The sequence below is a fragment of the Eumetopias jubatus genome, unplaced genomic scaffold (genome assembly GCF_037043125.1).
Source record: "Eumetopias jubatus isolate StellerSeaLion01/CBP00866 unplaced genomic scaffold, mEumJub1_p1.0 scaffold_1, whole genome shotgun sequence".
In the NCBI taxonomy this organism is placed as follows: domain Eukaryota; kingdom Metazoa; phylum Chordata; class Mammalia; order Carnivora; family Otariidae; genus Eumetopias; species Eumetopias jubatus.
In genome coordinates this window covers 128,590,897-128,604,967 of record NW_028274807.1, presented here as the reverse complement: position 1 = coordinate 128,604,967, position 14,071 = coordinate 128,590,897, and the positions used below count along the sequence as shown (strand labels likewise).

The window sequence follows — 14,071 nt, the reverse complement described above, 5'->3', positions numbered from 1 at the left end:
ACATAGATGTAAAAATCTTCAACCAAATATTAACAGACTGAATCCAACAATACATTAAAAAAAATCATTCACCACAATCAAGTGGGATTTATTCCTAGGTTGCAAAGGTGGTTCAGTATTCGCAAATCAATGTGATACATCACATCAATAAGAGAAAGGATAAAAACCATATGATCATTTCAATAGATGCAGAAAAAGCATTTGACAAAGCACAACCTGGATTCATGATAAAAGCCCTTAATAAAGTAGATTTAGAGGGAACATACCTCAACATAATAAAGCCTTTATATGAAAAACTCACAGCTAACATCATATTCAATGGTGAAAAACAGAGCTTTTCCCCTAAGGTCAGGAACAAAACAAGGATGTCCAGTCTCACCACTTTTTGAAGATTTTATTTATTAATTTGAGAGAGGGAGAGCATGAGTGTGAGCAGGGGCAGGGACAGAGGGAGAGAATCTCAAGCAGACTCCATGCTGAGCATGGAGCCTGATGCACCATGCTCGATCTCATGACCCTGAGATCATGACGTGAGCTGAAACCAAGAGTTGGGCACTTAACCGACTGAGCCACCCAGGTACCCCCACTTCACCACTTTTATATAACAGTATCAGAATAGCTAAAATCAAAAACATAAGAAACAATAAGTGTTGATGAGGATGCGGAGAAAAAGGAACTCTCATGCACTGTTGGTGGGAATGCAAACTGGTGCAGCCACTTTGGAAGATAGTGTGGAGGTTGCTCAAAAAATTAAATATAGGGCTACCCTATGATCCCGTAATTGCACTACTGGTTGTTTACCCAAAGAATACAAAAATTAATTTGAAGGGATACATGCATCCCTATGTCTCCTGCAGCATTATTTACAGTAGCCAAATTATGGAAGCAACCTAAGTGTCCATCGATAGATGAATGGATAAAGAAGAAGTGGTGTGTGTGTGTGTGTGTGTGTGTGTGTGTGTACACAATGGAATATTATTCACCCATAAAAAATTGAAATCTTGCCATTTGCAACCGCATGGATGGATCTAGAGAGTATAATGCTAATGAAATAAGCCAGTGAGACAAAAAGTAAATACCATATGATTTCACTCATATGTGGAATTTAAGAAACTAAACAAATGAGCAAAGGTAAAAAAAGAGAGAGAGAGAAAGAGACAAACCATGAAATAGACTCTTAACTATAGAGACAAACTGATGGTTACCAGAGCAAACTGATGGTTACCAGATGGTTACCAGTGGGTGGGGCATGGGTAAAATGGGTGATGGGAATTAAGAGTACACTTATTTTGATGAGCACTGAGTAATATATGGAATTGTTGAATCACTATATTGTATACCTGAAACGAATATAATAATGTATGTTAACTATACTGGAATTAAAATTTTTAAAAAATAATTAATTAAAAAAATAAAGACGTTATCTTAATTATCTGTTCTTAAAGCATTTTAAATCCAAAAGAATGATTCTATTAGCATATAGCATAGACACTTACAAATAATGATGTATAAAGCTAAGAGTATTCAGTTTACTAAAAGCTACCTTTGAGAATAAGACACTAAAACTCTTCCTGCTGAAGGAAGTCATGTTGCATGAACAAAAAACCCCAATCTCAGTGGCTTATTACAACAACAATTTCTTGCTCATGTTGCATTTGGCAGCTGCAGATCAGCTGCGAGTCAGCTCTACTTGTCCTGCCATTTCAGTACCAAAACTGAAGGAGCAGCTCCCACATGAGACGTGCTTTTCTCATGGCAGAGGGAAAAGCAAGAGAGTTAGCAGAAACACTCCGTGGCTCTTAAAGGTCCTGCTCAGACACGACAGTTGCCCCATCTGCTCACATGCTTTTGACCAGAATAAGTCACATGACCAAGCCCAGTGTCAGAAGAGTGGAGGAGCCTATTCCTCCTGAAGGGAACATTCACTGCAAGTCACAAGAGGTGTGACTATTTGGGAACAGGAGTATAGCCTACCACAATGCTTCATTCAGCTTTCAAATCAAATCTTTCAAACCATAGCCAATATGGTCTATAGTATATATTAAAATGTATTTTGAAAATTACATAGATTGTATGAGTTATGAAGATTACCTTGGAAACAACACATGTGAAGAAGTTAGGTTTTGGGGCGCCTGGGTAGCTCAGTCATTAAGCATCTACCTTCGGCTCATGTCATGATCCCAGGGTCCTGGGATTGAGCCCCATATCGCGCTGCCTGCTCAACGGGAAGCCTGCTTCTCCCTCTCTCACTTCCCCTGCTTGTGTTCCATCTCTCGCTGTCTCTGTCAAATAAATAAATAAAATCTTAAAAAAAAAAAAGTTAGGTTTTACTCCTCTGTTGCAAATGCCTTGCAAATGATTTTAGTGCAGGTGATGGTTAATTTTATGTGTCACCTTGAGTTGGCCATGTGGTATCCGGATTAAACATTGCTTCTGGGTATGTCTGTGAGGGTGTTTCTGATGAGATTAGTATTTGAATCCGTGAACTCAGTAATGTAGATTGCCCTCTCCAATGTGGTTGGCCAATGTCTAATCCCTTGGAGGCCTGACTTGAACAAAAGGCAGAGAGGAGGAATTTGCCCGCGTTTTCCTGCCTTGAGCTGGGACTTATCTTCTCTTGTCCTCAGACTGAGACTTAGACTGCGGATTCCCCTGGTTCCCAGGTCTATAGACTCAGACTGAGTTATGCCACCAGCTTCCCTGGGTCTCCCACTTGGAGATTGTGGAATTTCTCAGCCTCCATAATTGTATGAGCCAATTCCTCGTCATAAATCGCCATATCTATCTATATCTAAATCTATATCTGTATTATAGCCTATTGGTTCAGTTTCTCTGGAGAACCCTGACTATAGTGCACCAGCAGAGGAGATCAAGAACATCCTGGAAAAGCTAAGAAAAATGAGGTTACAGAAGAAATAAAGATTTTGTTTACTCCTTTGGAGCTGTCCTGTACTTATTTTAATTTGGTTTATTTATACATTATAATATGCTAAATCTATAGCATATGGCAAAAATACATAAACACAAAAATAATGATGCCAAAAGCTGAATATATGCACAGTTCACTATATATCTTGAGAATGTAGTACTAAAACTCATTCCTCCCTGTGGGCCTGAACCTCTGGCACAGAGGGATGTAACTTTTATAAAGGTGTTTGTGTTCTGAAGCTCCTTACCAACTCCTTCATGCTTCCATAGGCTGGTTCAGTAGTTGAGGGACTTTGGAACCTTGGACAAAGCTAGAACCACCCAGTCTCTGAAAGTGCAATCCTGTAGCCTTTCTTCTCTTCGGTCCAATTAATTGGCTAATGTTTGAAATATCATCATCTCTGGACACCACAGCAGAATTGGGCACAAGGGAATTCCTTAGGGGCAGAGGCAATGTCTTGCTCTTTTTTTTTTGCCCCAGTGTTAATTTGGAAACCACTAAGCAAACAACAAACAAAAAACCCAAACTTATTCCTGTTGAAGAGGAGGAATCCAATTAGCCTAGATTTTTTAGGTTGGAGGTCAGAGCAGCCTCTCTGCAGAGAGCCCATTTGCTGGTGATCTTGAGGCCTTACTGATTTTGGTGCTTTTACAGTGGAGGAGAGCCCGGGGCTGGAGCACTTTCCCTAAGATGACTGTCTCATCACCTTGCAGCCCACACAGTTTCCCTGACAGCTTGGTGAGGTTTTGTGCTAGAATGGCCCAATATTCCCTGAGAGGTGGCATCAGGAATTCACTACTGGAAATCCAGGTCAGGAAATATGATGGGGGATGGTGGTGTGCTACCCCAGGTTTGAAGATGGAAAAGCAGAAAGAAGCTGTGGTCTTTGTGGTGTTACTGGTGATTTCCTATTTTCTTCCAGTTCCTACTTTTTTTTTTTTTTCAATGTCATCAGGCAGGTGGTACATTACGGATTGAACTGTGTTACCAAAAAGAAGGTTGAAGTGCTAACCATCAGGATCTCAGAATATGACCTTATTTGGAGATAGGGTTGCTACAGATGTAATTAGTTAGGATGAGGTCATTTTCAAGTAGGGTTGGCCTTCTAAGAGGGGATTTGGACGCAGACACACACAATGGGCAGATGATGGGAAGACCACAGGGAGGAGATGGTCACATCACCATGAAGGCAGAGACATGGGGTGATGCATCTTTCAGCCACGGAATGCCAAGGATTATCGGCAAACACCAGAAACTAGAGGAGGCAAGGAAGGATGCTCCAGAAAGATGTCCTGGCCGACACCTCGGTTTTAGACTTAACAACTTCCAGAACTGAGACAATATATTTCTGTTGTTTAAAGCCACCCAGTTTGTAGAAACTTTGTTACGACAGTTCTAGCAAACGGATAGACGGCATTATACCTATTTGACAGATGAGCCACGGGAGCCCAAATTCAGGCCCTCCGACTCTCAGTCCAGAGCTCTTCCAAAGAGGCTGCACGCTTTTTTGATTCTCCTCTCTTGCGTCCTTTCCATGGCCAACTCCTGAAGTCCTGTTGGGTTTTCCTTTGTGAAAAATCCACCCACTCTCCCGTTTCTTTCTGCAGGGCTGCCCTCGCTCAGGCCCTCCATGTCAGGAATGGGACAGCAGATCTGCTGGCCCAACTCCCCTTCTTGCAATCCACTAGTTCACTTCACACCTCTTTCTCGAAAGCCCACTGTGTGACAGGGTCTGTGCTAGGTGCCGAGGTCCTCTCATTGAACAAAGCAGACTTGGACCGTCCTCCTGTTAAAACACTACTTCAGGGGCGCCTGGGTGGCTCAGTCGTTAAGCGTCTGTCTTCGGCTCAGGTCATGATCCCAGAGTCCTGGATCGAGCCCCGCATCGGGCTCCCTGCTCAGCGGGAAGCCTGCTTCTCCCTCTCCCACTCCCTCTGCCTGAGTTTCCTCTCTCGCTGTGTCTCTCTCCGCGCGCCCACCGCTCCGGCTCCGGGTCCCGGTCCGCGCCGCCGCCGCCGCGCAGAGTCGCGCATCCCCCGCGCAGCGCCAGGCCGGGCGCGCTCTCCTCGCGATAAGAAAGTTTCTCCGGGGGCACCGGCCGGATCCGCCCCTCGCACGGGGGTCGGCGTCCGACGCGTGTTCCGGCCGGGCGCTCGTACTAGGGCAGCCGCCGGCTCCGGCCCCACAATGAGCGGGGAGGTGGCATCCTGAACAAAGTGCATCCCCCAGTTCCTACTTTTTAAGGATGTCCTGAGGTCACTTTTTTTCAAGGAGACCCCCCTCCCCCGCCCCCAGTGCCAGGTGTAGGCAGCTCCTGCTGTGTTGGCAATAGCTACGTTTGAAGGGGGCCTGACTCCGCCCCTCACTTAAGACACAGAGGGGTGGTCATGGTCTTGAGGGCCTACCAGGGAGGTGCTTCAGGGGCTAGGATGGATGCCACATGGCAGAGACCAGCAACAGGGAGTACTCTTTGTGCCAGTACCTTTGGCAAGAAGAGTTTGCAATCCACCCTGAGACCCTGCCAGATGTTGGACAGACATGTGGAGAGGGAGCTGAGATTTTAGAAACTGTGGAGATAAGTGCTTAAGGGAAGATGAAAGGTTAAATTGTGCGTATCTTTTCCACAGTCCTACTTTGGGTTGAGGGCCTGAGAAACACCTGTTCCATCTACCTTCACGGACTTCTCTTCACTCTCCTGTGGTCCTGAGGACTGAAGGATGCAGAAAATGGCCTGACGGAGGAGACAAAGGCAGGAGCTCTGCCACGTATTTGAGCACAACTGTCCTCTAATCTTAGCCAGTCACTTATCTCTCTTGGGCATCAGGAAACTTAGAAATGAGAGGGACCTACACATGGTATGGGACACATGAAGTAATAGATGAAGGACTACTCTGAGTTTTTTAGAAGAAGGGTTTTATATAAGTTGCCTATATTACTAGTAACCTTGTTATTTCTTGGATTTGATTTTTATATGCTTCAAAGGAAACGATAGTAACTAAATATATGACAAGACTTTCTTGCTGGAATTATTTTTGCTTACTGTAACCAGAAAGCCAGTAAATTATACTTTAACCGAATTTGCCAAATAGTGTGATATCTGGTCTATTATATAGAATTTATTATTTCATTGGAATGGTACCAGCCAATTACTTCTCATAACTGTTTTCTAACACATTGTTTGCATTTTTCTTAAAATACTTAGTGCTGATTTACATACTTATATATTTATATATCTGAGGGCTATCAATGCATTGTTATCAAAACTCATCTTCTCCTTGTCTGGGTGTCACTTGGGTAAGTTTCTCTTGAATGTATTACTTATTCTAAGTTTATAGTACCCAGTCTCCTGGTTACCTACCAAGCTCACTCTTCCAAATTCTAAACTCTTAGATTCTCGGACCCCCTGGTACTCGGGGCTGGAAGAGAACCAGTACCCGCTCCTCAGATCTCATATCAAGAGCTGCAGGGACCAAGTGAATCAACTTAAGATGCTTTTAAGTGCAAGTAACAGAAGCAGCTGAAATCATAAAGAAAATTCATTAACTCACCTAACAAGAAGTGTCCAAAGAGGGTGGTTGACACTGGTGGCTCAGCAATACTTCAAGTTCTTTCCATCTCTTTACTCCATTTTCAGCATGGTTGGGTTTTGTAATTGGGCTTGTCCTCTTATAGTTGCCCCTATGGCTGAAGCACCACCACATATCACCTACCCCCACACAACAGTAACCAAAAGCCAAACAAGGTAAAAGGGCCATATGTCACCCTCTTTTTTCATCTTTTATAAGAGTATGGAACTATTTCCTACAAGCTTCCAGCAGACTTACATTTCATTGTTAGAAAAAATTTCCAAAACTTAGAAAGGGCAAAAGAGATTACTGAGTATTCTTTGAGCACAAAGCTGGACTTAGTTTCCTATCATCTAGGTTATTTTATAACTCTGTAGAGGTAGAGGTTAACTTGAATATTTTTGTCTAGAAGAGATGCAAATATTTTTTGTTCACTGGAACAGACAACTCTGGGAATCTGGTTTATGGCCCTGTTGGCCACTAATCAGTTTTGTACCTAACCCAGCTATCCTCTTGTAAATAATTTAGCTTGTCAAAGACTCTGCCTTCGTTTTAACATATTACTAGTTTCCTCATTGATTAATGAGTGGAACAAAATCCTTGACATGTTCATTTTATATTTTCATGATATTCATGATTTTACCTTTTTGAAAATTACACTTTAACATTGGCTAGAATTTGGTCATACCATATACCTAAGCCAGTCACCCAAAGGGAAAAGAGATTACCTCAATTTATTTCCCATAGTATCCTCCACATTCACTCCCTTCCCTCCTCAATGCGCTTATCTACCAGGACTGAGGAGGCCCCAGCCTCCCCAGGACTCATGGGGTTCTGATATCAAGGGAGAAGAGCAAGAGAATGATCATTGTGTAGGTGCTTAATAGTTCCTGAGATACCAAGGGAACCCCAAGAGTGGGCATAGAAGAGGCCAAAGTTTATTTAACCTTCTATTTGTTAAATATAGTTGTTTTGCCTTTAATCTTTAAGTAGTCAACATCATACTTACACAGAGCCCAGCTCTAGATGTTGTAGGAATATAAGAAGGCAGGAGAGAATATTTATTCAAAGAAAGTTTCTATTTTTTAAAAAATTAATGAATGAGCCCCACTAGAGGTATTCCTCTTTGTGCCAAGGATAGTGCTTTTAAAATCAACATACATTTATTGAACATTTACCATGAGTAAAACAGAACTATGATACTTTGTGGAGTCAAATAGACCTGTTCGTACCCATAGGCAAGTTATTGGGCAAATTCATACGTGGGCAAATTATTTAGCCTCTCTAGGCCTTGATTTTCCCATCTCCAGAGTAGACATAAGTATAGCAGCATAGCACTTTAGGTGATAGCACTGGGGGTTTTTTGCCCTGAGAAGAAGTGGCCCAGACCTGTGTTGTCCACTTTTATTCTTCCCTTTCCTCTCCATTCTTGAAAGCATTGCTTATTCCTCTGTAATTCTCCAAAGCCTTTAGGAGAATAAAGATTATTTGAATTAGAGAGAACTCCTGCCATCATTCTCAATCCTTCTTTTTATGTACAATTCTAATTGCATTCCCTGTTTGAGTGTGTGGCTGTTTGTCTCCATGAAGTAAAGTAGATGGACTTTCTGAGTGGCCTTTCTTTGGCCCTGCTCCTCAGTCATGATTTACAGCTTTGCTCTGGATGACTGAGGTCTGACCACTGTACCAAGGTAACATTGCTACACCTACATTATCACTAATTGTAATAGTAAAAAACCAATTATAATTGATATTTCTAGTGTTAACTGATAACAGTACAATTTCATGGGCATGTACATAAGAGCAATCATTTGTTGGGAGAGGTTTCTTTCTGAATGTGAATGTCTATATTGGTAACTATTTATAATTATAAATAATTTTTTAAATTATTATGTTAATCACCATACATTACATCATTAGTTTTTGATGTAGTGTTCCATGATGCATTGTTTGCGTATAACACCCTGTACTCCATGCAGAACGTGCCCTCTTTAAAACCCATCACCAGGCTAACCCATAAATAATTTTTAATAAAGTGATGAGAGCTGGGTTCCCCTCTGCCATCTTTTATAGTTATTTATGTACTTTTCCTTTATCTCTCCAACCTGATTGGGCATTATGGGATACATGGCCTTGTGTTATTAATCTTTATATTTTTCACATTATGTTATATAGCACATAGCATGTAGTTGGTACTCATTGTTTTTTAGGATTAATAAATGAGCCCCACAAGATGGTACTCATTTTTGTTCCCAGAATAGTGTTTCTAAACTTAACATACATTTATCGAGCCTCTACCATGAGTAGAGAACAGTGTGGAAGAGTAAAAGATGATACAGACCTGGCCTGAGTTTTTGCTAAGGCTTCTGGAGGCATTGATATGGCCAGATCTTCTAGTCTCTTACAGGCCACATACAGGATTTTACATTCTATTCTGGAAGCAGTGAAGACCCATGGAAGGTTTTTAAGTTAGGGCAAGATTTAATTTTGTAAAGAGCAGATTTTAATATTGTAAAGCCACATGCCTACTCCCAGCCTAAGTCTCAGGAATACTGCTCTCAAATTGGGGTCTCCTGTATAGGCCTGATGACTAGATACACCATAGTACTTGATGCGTATTATAATCATGAATTGTTAAAAACTATCCTTTGTGATGTCAGGGAGTTATATAGTCCATTTTGGAAAAATGTTAATCAAAAATAGTTTGAAAAGTTGAGGCACCTGTAAACCCAAGGATTCAATCGAGTTTAACCTACCGGTTTAATTAAATGTTTATAGTGTACAGGGGATAATATAGTCAGGTAAGATACAGACCTTGTAGAGCTTAGAATTTAGCAAGAGTGATCGGTCAATTGTAGAATATGGTGTGAAAAGAAGAACAGAAGTGGGAGAGTAACTTGTCTAACTTGCTGATAGTAGTAGGAATAGTGGTTAAGAAAGTGATACAGGATGGCGGCGCCTGGGTGGCTTAGTTGTTAAGCGTCTGCCTTCGGCTCAGGTCATGATCCCAGGGTCCTGGGATTGAGCCCCGCATCGGGCTCCCTGCTCAGTGGGAAGCCTGCTTCTCCCTCTCCCACTCCCCCTGCTTGTGTTCCTTCTCTCACTGTGTCTCTCTCTGTCAAATAAATAAATAAAATCTTAAAAAAAAAAAAAAAAGTGATACAGGGGGATACTTTTCTAAGCTTGGGCCTCTAGGAAATAACCCAGGGCAAGGATTGGGATGCTGTTACCTGTCCTGGGTGGTATAGACCCAGGGTGGTGAGAATGAGGACAAATTGAAATGAGGTGAGGATGTGAAGCAGAGAAGTGTGTGTTACTGTACTGGCCATCAATTCACCAAGAGCTGAGAAAGACAATAGCAGGTTGCCTGGCAGGGATTTTTGTATGGCTTATAAACACAGGGGTAGCATGCCTTAGGGAGAAAAAGAGAAAATGATTGCCTGGCTTCTTTCTCCTCTTGTCTCCTACTGGTCTACTCCAAAGGAGTTAACTGCCTTGCACTTTTAGGCTGTATCATCTTGTTCCTTACATTGCCAATTGGAATGCTTGATTCCATGTCCTGCAGTGTGGTGTTTCATCCTAGTCCAGATGGGGCAGGAGCCTGAGGGCCTGGCATCCCCAGGCAAGTGACCGATTGGCCTCCAGTACCAGTGCCTTTGGAAGGAAGGGGGTAGTCAGGGGACTCCAAGGAGGTACATGAGGTTTGTATCCAATACAATCCTGAAGGACAGACAGGATTCTGAGAGGCAGAGATGAAAGAGGAAGGCGTTTTAAAATGAGCAGTGACATAAAGGAAGAAACATGTGTGCTGCATTTAAGATAAAGCAAGTGCCTTTTGGCTTCAACAGAGATGTGACCATTTCTTAGCCCATATTTTCTTGGCTTGTGGTTATTCTTGAGTTTTTTCCCCTTTTAAAAGGTACTTCAAATATATAACTAAATGTTTATTCCTTCATTAGATTTTTTTTTTTTTGTATGAATAAATAGGTGGAAGAGGAGGCTGGAAATGGAAGACTCCAGATGTGAAGCCGTCCTTGATTCAGTCAATAGTAGGGGTCACGGAGGGTCTTGAGCAGGGAGTGGGGAGTACAAGAGTGAGGGGGAAAGGATGATGGGGTTTAAGCCACTCCCTATAGTTCATCATTCATTTCTGCTTGATAGCCTCACACAACTTCCCTTTTGCTATATTGGTGGTAGCAATAACAATAGAAGTATGAGCAGTAACAGTAACAACCACCACAACCATGGCTCATCCCATAGCTTCATTCACATCTCTGTTCCAATGTCACTTTCTCCAAGGCCTTCCTGACCATCTGATCTCAACTATAAACTGGCATCTCCCTACTCTGGTTAGTCTCTAGCTTCTTGCTCTGCTTTATTGTTTTAATAGCATTAAGTTAGCAGACATCATATTATATATGTATTCATTTAGTTGTTTTCTGCCTGTTTGCCTTACCAGAAAACTTCATAAACTCAGAGACTTTGTCTTCACCAGTCACTGCGGCACTGTTCTAAGCACCTGATGGGGTTCTAATGTAACTTCATTGAACCGTATGTGTGCTGTGTGTGAACTGTATGATGCTGATTCTTTGTAATCTGTTGATGCTTGCTTTATTGATTAGTTCATTGTCAGTTTTTGAAAATATTCCATGTGTGCCTGAAACAACATGCATTTTTAAGTTTTTTGATGAAATATTCAGTTTATGTGTATTAGCTCAAGCCAGTTGTGTTTTTCAAATCTATAATTATTTTACTAAAATCTATATCATTAATTTTTTTGCCTACTGAATCTATTAATTACTGAGGGAAATATGTGTGTTTTTGAATTTTTTTATTATGTTATGTTAATCACCATACATACTGAGGGAAATATGTTAAACTTCCCACTATGATTGTGGATTTGTCAATTTCCCCTTAAATTTTTATTAATTTTTCATAATGTATCTAAGCTTGTGTCATAAGTTGCAGACAAGTACAGAATTTAAAAATTTTCCCAATAGGGGCACCTGGATGGCTCAGTTGCTTAATCATCCAGCTCTTGATTTTGCTCAAGACATGATCTCAGGGTCATGAGATTGAGCCCCGCGTCAGGCTCTGTGCTGAGGGTGGACCTGCTTAAGATTCTCTCTCTCCCTCTTCCCCTCCCCCTTGCTCTCTTTCTCTCTCTAAAATAATAAATAAATAAAATTTTTCTCAATAAATTATTGGATTTTTTTATTATGTAGTGATACTCTTTTTTTTTTTTTTTTTTTGAGGTGGGGGAGAGAGAGAGAGAAAGACAGTACCCCTGCTTGTGGTAGGGGGGCTGTTGGCCACGGGCATGGGCAGAGGGAGAGGGAGAGAAAGAATCTTAAGCAGGCTCCATGCCCAGTGCGGAGCCCCAGCCTGGCTTGATCTCAACAACCCTGAGATCATGACCTGAGCCGAAACCAAGAGTCAGTCACTTAACCAACTGCGCCACGCAGGTGCCCCTGTAGCGATACCCTTTATCCTTAATTTACCGAATACTGCTTTTTACCAGCTTTCTTTTGCCTAGAATATCTCTTCAACCCTCTTGCTTTCAACCTATGTCCTTACATTTTTTTTAAAAAGTGTGTTCTTGGGGTGCCTGGGTGGCTCAGTTGTTAAGCGTCTACCTTTGGCTCAGGTCATGGTCCCAGGGTCCTGGGATCGAGCCCTGCGACGGGCTCCCTGCTTGGCGGGAAGCCTGCTTCTCCCTCTCCCACTCCCCCTGCTTGTGTTCCTTCTCTCACTGTGTCTCTCTCTGTAAAATAAATAAATAAAATCTTTAAAAAAAAAGTGTGTTCTTTATAATAGTGCTTTTAAAAAAAGCTTAGTCCTGTTTCTTTGTGTTTTAATTCATGATTTTAGTCCATTGTGATTAACAATGTATGGAATGTTTCTACCATTGTATTTTGTTACACACCTTTTTCTCCTTTCCCTGCTTTCTTTTTCTGGTTTTTGAGTGAATGGTGGACAATATATATGAAATAGTGGAGAGACATTGGGTGATACTATCTTATTCTGGAGAGGATCTAATTTTTTTCTGGGTGGTACTTACAGTAAGGGCAGATCATCTTGAACTAATGGGGGACTGAGTTGGTTTAAGGCTGGTTTCAGACTTTGTGAAGGCTGGTCTAGTTCCCGTTTGCCTTTATATCTAAGAAGTAGTCCTTGAGGGTTTCCAAAACCCTTCTTTATCTTTGTGAATCTCCTGAAAATTCTGCTTAGTTTTTAACCTCTTAGCAGTCACCTTCTCCTTAATGTCTTCCCCTGAACAACTTAGGATTCAGTAAATGCCTCAAGGGTAAAAGCCACACAGAATGTTAGACTCACTTCTCTTTTGTTCCCTTTTTTACTGGAAAATTTTCCCAAGTCCTGGCTGCCTTTGTAGCCCTGAACTGTAATTTTTGTCTTGTGAGCCCAGGAAAAGTGCTGCAAGCTCTAGGCCAGGGCATTCTGCTTATGTCAACTGCCCTGAGAGGAACACACCATGCAGAATGTTTGGCTCATCTAGAGCATTCCATTTCTTTCCAGGGTCTGGCTCTTCAAGTGCTGACTGCCTTTGTTTGCCTTAGCTGATCTCTGATATCTTCAAAGATCTACTCTTCTTTCTTTCTTTCTTTTTTTTTAAATTTTACTCAGATTTTACGTTGTTCAAATGTTTCAGTGTTCTCTGCACAGCTGTGGAAAGTGGGAGATTTAATGTGAAATAGGCTTACTCCATTGTAGTTGGAAGCTGAGGTTTTATTCTTGCATTTTTAATTTCAATCACATTTTTCCCTTAAAATTCTATTTGGTTGGTTTTCAAATCAGCATCATCTTTTTTTTTTGGATAGTATCCTTTTTCTATCTTATGTTTTTCCATTCCTTTCTTTATGATTTTAATCTCTTAAAATATACTTATAGTTTGAATCCTTTTAGATTATCTGAAAATCTCAGGGGTGTAATTTCACTGTATGTTATCTGCCGACTCTTAGTTTGCATTTGCTTCTGCCAGATGCCCCAAGAGTGTATAAGCAGCTGAGAACCAATTTTTATGTTAATTTCTTGGCTTGGGATTTCTGAAGCCATACAGATATTGCATATTTGAATCCCAAATGTGAGTGAGCAGAAAGATATGATTATGGAATAAGAAGAGAGATATTTTTTTCTCTGCTCAGAAGTTCAGACCTGTACAGATCAACTTTCTTGTCATTTTGTTTACTTGTGAGTGGATGTTTCTTAGGTCATTCAGTTAAGGTACAAACCACATATGGGATTCTGACATTTGTATCTATATATTCCAATTCTTCACATTACATGGGCTCAAGGTCTTGGCTCTTGCTTCTATGAGGCCATTAAAGCCATAGCATTGCTTACTGAGCTCAGCCCAAACCCCTAGGGCAACTGAGAAATCAGTACCTGCTGCCCACTCTGCTTTTCAGTTTTCTGTTTGTATAAACCCTCAGGGATTTGCTTCATTTTCTTGTAAGCTCAGCTGTGCATATGTGAAGATATTTATAGACTTTATTCCACATTTTTTGGATTTTTTTAGGTAAATGTTTTCAAGTTGTCTAGTTCTCTGTAATTCCAG

The 14,071-nt window shown here is 41.3% G+C and overlaps 1 protein-coding gene across 1 annotated transcript in view; it reads left to right on the top strand.

Moving 5' to 3' along the window:
- The window catches only part of NEK11 (NIMA related kinase 11), a 243,807-nt gene that overhangs the window by 70,838 nt on the left and 158,898 nt on the right, over window positions 1–14,071 (top strand).